Here is a 5,301-nt window from a genome sequence, read left to right on the forward strand (position 1 = left end):
CTGGAAACTAGGCTGCAGTGGTTCCATGCCTCAGCCTTTGAGGCTTCAGTTAGATCAAAGATGCCTGAGTTCCTTCCAGCACTGATATTCTGTTTCGGGACTTCGTCCACTTTCTGTCATTAAAACAGAAGATCACTGAAGATCTCTATATAATGGAAAGAGATTTATTTTAGCTCAGGGTTCTGGAGACTGGAAAGCCCCAGAGCATGGCATCAGAGAAAGTACTGGGCTAGTTCAACTCTGGGAAGCAGAATGACAAGCGATTTGTGCAGAAGAGATGTCCCTGACAGCAGTCTGAGGAGGTCCCTCCAAAGAGGAAAGTGGGACCTCAACCTGGCCCACGTGGGTTCTTGACTTTTGCCTCTGAAAAGAATTTCAGGGCACATCAGAAACAAAGCACAAGCAAAGATTTACTTAAAGACAGCAAAGATGTGCACACCTGAAGGTGGGGTGCCCAGGCCCCTCACTTCTCAGAGAAGGCAAGACACATGGCCAGCCCAGGGTAGCATTCTTTGTTTCTGGAAGAAATGTGCAGGTTCTCAGGAAAGCTTCGTGACAATCAGGACCACTGGCAATCACTGTATTTGGGGGGTTCAAAATATTTCTCTTTGGTCAGTTATGAGCACATTTGAAGTCTTTGAATCTGATGACATTTAAATTAATTATGTTTTTGCTCTAATTGATCTGTTGCAAGTATCCGCTGTGGGTTTTATTATCTGACGAAGAGCATGACGTCATGATGTTAGGTACAGGTCTCTGTCCACTAGGGTCTCTCTCCCCAAAAGCCCCCCTAGCTCAGAGAGCAAGAGAAGTTGAGGAGATTAACCAAGGCTTTCTGACAAGCCTCCCTTGAGATTACCAGTCTCCTCCCTCAGGAGAACCCATGACCTTGAGAAAAGAGTCAGTACTCATGAGGACTTTACCCCGTGACCCACACACTTGCCGCTAGGCCCCACCTCTCCAGATGGCCACCAGGCAGTCACATTTCCATTGGCTTTTCAAGGGGCAGACCTGAGCACCCTCTTAAAACTGAATGTGGAAGAGGTCCACTCCAGCTGGCATCTCTGGGCGTTTTCACAGGCTATAGATGGTGAAAAGACAGCCCCAGAGCGTCATCCCAAATGACGTTTTCTCCAATATCCCCCGTCAGTCCACCAGAAGCACCGTGGGCCCTCCACCAAAGCATATCTCGATGCCGGCTGCTGCTCCCCACCTGCTCCTCCATTGTGATCTGGTCCAAACCACCCCACCCATACATGGTCTCTAGCTGGTCTTCCTACCCCCTCATTCTCTCCTCTCCTATTCCCTCCCTCATGATAAGCACGGAGATCAGAGGGGCCCTCCCCCACGGCCTCCCATCTTTATTAGCCTCTGACTCCTTACCAAGACCTATAGAGACCCTAGGACCTGTCCCGTCCACCTCTCCAACCTTATCCCTGCCCCCCCACTGTGCTGGTCACTGCCCTCTGCCCAGGAAACCATCCCCACTGCCCAACCTTATCCCTGCCCCCCCACACACTGTGCTGGTCACTGCCCTCTGCCCAGGGAGCCATCCCCACTGCCTACCCTCCTCCCTCTCCTCACGCATTACACAGGACAGGGCCTTGGAGCCATCTGGCAGGACCAGAGCTACAGCAGCACCCAAACAAGTCCGCTATGCTCACCCCATCATTGATCCTTTTCAAAATAGAACCACGAAGTCATAGACACATGGGTGGCTTTCTGTCTGCACAGTCTGAACATAGCATGGTCTCATTTGCAGTTTTTCCAACACTGGGAGCTCAGTAAGTCTTTGTTGGATAAATAAGGCATTAAATATGTGGATGAGCTGGGCACAGTGGCACAGTCCTGTAATCCCAGTGGCTCAGGAAGCTGAGACAGAAGGATCACAAGTTCAAAGTCAACCTCAGCAAAAGCGAGGTGATAAATAACTCAGTGAGATCCTGTCTCTAAATAAAATACAAAATAGGGCTGGGGTGTGTCTCAGTGGTCAAGTGCCCCAGTACCAAAAAATATAAATATATGTGGATGAGAGCAAGATAGGGTACTGGGGAACCAGCTTTTGTGGAAAAACTACCATATTCCAGGCACTTTGATGAATTATCTAATTTAACCATCACATGACCCTGTGAAATAAATGTTGTCTGCTCCCCACTACCATGAAGACACTGAGACTCAGAGAGGTTAAGTAGCCTGTCCTGGTTCACATAATCAAGAGTCAAACCCAATATCAGGTATGGTGGCACACACATGTAATTCCATCTTCTCAGGAGGCTGAGGCAGGAGGACCTATGCCAGGCAATTTAGCAAGACACTGTCTCAAAATAAAAATAAATAAATAAATAAAAAGGGCTTGGGATTTAGCTCAGTGGTAGAACTTCTCTATGTTCATCCATAGTTAAAAAAAAGAGAGAGAGAGTTGAACTGAGATCTACCTGACTCATTGCTACCTGTCCTCCTCTCTGCCCTAGTCTTCCTGTCATGCAGTAAAAACAAAAACTGACATCCCCATACATGACACATAAAGCAACTCTCAGGTCCCTCTGCTGGGATTCTGCCCTAACGGCCCACTTTCCCTTTCCCTACATTTTCCTGCACTCAGGTTCAAGAATGCAGATGAGAACAAGTGTCCCCTCTTCCCGGATCAGTGTGCTAGGGCTCTCAGAGAAGCAGAACCTGAGGGTGCCTGGGCCCATATGTGTGGACAAGGATTCAGCTCACACAGTTTGCAGGCTTCCAAGTCCCAAGATCTGCACTCTGCAAGCTGAAGGCCCAGAAGAGCCAATGACGTGGTTCCAGTCTGAAAGCCAGCAGGCTTGAACCCAGGAGCAGGTCTTTCCTTTTGAGGATAAAGAGGGTCAAACAGTCAGTCAGGAGTTCCCGTCATGCATTAGAACTCCTCAGGCCTCACCTGATTGGACAAGCTTCACTCACATCAGAGAGCGCCAAAGTTCACATTACCCAGAAATACCCAGAACCACGACTGACCAGGGCCAAATGAAGTGGACATATTTAAGCATGACAAGGTGAGACGCCTAGTTTTACTCCACTCCTCCTAATAGGCGTGGGGAGAAAACAGCCCCTGGTGCTTGTGCCCACAGGCCCTTGCTGTGGGGCTGCCTGTGCATCTTCCCGAGGGTGTTATGATTCCTTCCCACCAACTGACGGGACTGATGGTCATAAGGAACTAAGAGTGCCATTTCTAAAGCTGATATCACCCAGGGACATGAAATGCGTCCCAGGTTGGTTCCCATCCTTTTGTAGCTCATAATGAAGTCAGTCCCATGTCTTTCTCCTCAGGCTTTACGCATCCATCTGGACCCTTGTTTTCTTCCAGATTCAACACACACAATTTAGGAGGGAGATGAGACAAAGGTCGTAACAATCAATGGAGTGAAACTTTCTTGTTTCCAAAGGAGCAAGATATGTGTGGAGCACCCGAGAAACCACAGGAGTGTAAAGCCGGAGGATGAGAGATCTCCTAGCACCGCAGTAGCCACAACCCAGAGAAATTTAGGGGGTTTCCTAAAGAGACAAATGACCACCCAGACAGCCCAGACCCGCTGCCTCCCAGCCCATCCTTCTTCCCACAGCATCCCTCAGGAGGAAAGTGTGTGCCTCACCAGCCCAAACCCACTCCCTGGAGAGGCCCTTTTCCATTCCAGCCCCAGCCCGGACAGGAGGCACCTCCAAACCTACCCTCCCCCCATTCTCAGGAAGGGCTTGGGTGGCAACAGCTGCTAGAGTGAAGGGCGGCCTAGAGTCTCACCTGTTTCCCCTCGCAGGCACCTCCAGACCTGTGCTGCTGTCACTCCGCCATCTCTAAGACCTCCCCACATTGCAAACTCATTTTCCAGTTGAAATGTTGAACATTTTCCACACCTGCTCTTCCCAGAACCACGCTGACAGCCGTACATGTACTGTCCAACTCAGTGTCCACTTCCCATGGCCATTCTGCAGGCTAGAAGACTCAAGCCTAGAGGAGGGGCCAGGAGTTGGCTCAAGGTCAACCAGCAAATAGATGAAAATCCCAGCATTGAACCCAGCCCCCGATTCCAGTGCTTCCACCACTGTCACGTCAGCCTCCTAAAGCCCAGTGCTCCCAGAGAAGGAACACAGACAGCAGTGGAGGTCCCCCGCCAGCCCGACTTCACGTCTCCTTGGTGGGGACCAGGTATGATTACCTCACTCCTCAGCAAGCATTTGAGGCAAGTTATAAAGGAAAAAGATGATAGATGAGAGGTAGATGATAGATACATAAATAGAAAAGATGGTAAATATTTTTAAAATAAGACCCAAAGAAGATGCATATTAGAATGGTTAATGAAGGAAAAATTCAACTCAGCAGATTATAAAGTAATCTGATCACTATTTCTGCATTTCAAGTTTCTGAGCTTCATGGCATCAAAAATGAAAAAGAAAATGAGATTGACTACATCCTTCTCTGTAGCCATCAGGAGGCCTCTCGGCTCCTCTGGAGAAGCAAGGCAGTTCCCAGAACTGTCCTCCAAGAAGAAATAATCTCATATATCTCACCTAGGCCTTCAGATCAAGAGCACTACAAGATGCTGTGGAAAATATCCTTAAAAGTACTCCATCAGGGGCTGGGGTGGTGGCTCAGGGGTAGAGTGCTTGTCTAGTATCTGTGAGGCACTGGGTTTGATTCTCAGCACTGCAAATAAATAAATTAAATAAACATCCATTGACAACTAAAAAAATTTTTTTAAAGTACTCCATCAACAAATAAAACAAAAACTTCATAAAACTGTTTAGTGTACCATTCTTTAATTTAAAAAAAAAGTCAAAGTAATAAGGTAATCATCTCAAAACAAAAATTATTGAAAGCAATTATGTGAGCAATTTTATCACAGTTCTCCTTTACAAGCAATAAAAATTAACCCTGACTAATTTAAGCAGAAAAGAGACTTATTAAAAGAATATTTCCTCACTCCCTACACAAGTAGACACAAAATGGTGTCTGCCAGAATGTCAGAATACAAGACCTCCAAATCCCCTCTCCTCCCTAACAGCAGGAGCAAGATGGCTCTCCACCTTCCCAGCCTTCTGGGAATCGGTGTGAGAGTTCACAACAATCCGTAGAGCACTGGTGCAGGAGAAGAGCTGGGCGTTGGAAAGAACGGCAGGCTCCATTGTGAAGAAAACCCAGGGTAGGTCTTCATCACCTTCTTTCTTAAACACCAAAAGCAGAAGCCACAGCTGACGATGAGTCAGACTTCAACACCTAAGACACGTGCACAGAAGACACTGCGTGACAGTGAAAAGGCCACCCAGAAAGGTCCC

This window comes from Urocitellus parryii, chromosome 3 (genome assembly GCF_045843805.1).
Source record: "Urocitellus parryii isolate mUroPar1 chromosome 3, mUroPar1.hap1, whole genome shotgun sequence".
In the NCBI taxonomy this organism is placed as follows: domain Eukaryota; kingdom Metazoa; phylum Chordata; class Mammalia; order Rodentia; family Sciuridae; genus Urocitellus; species Urocitellus parryii.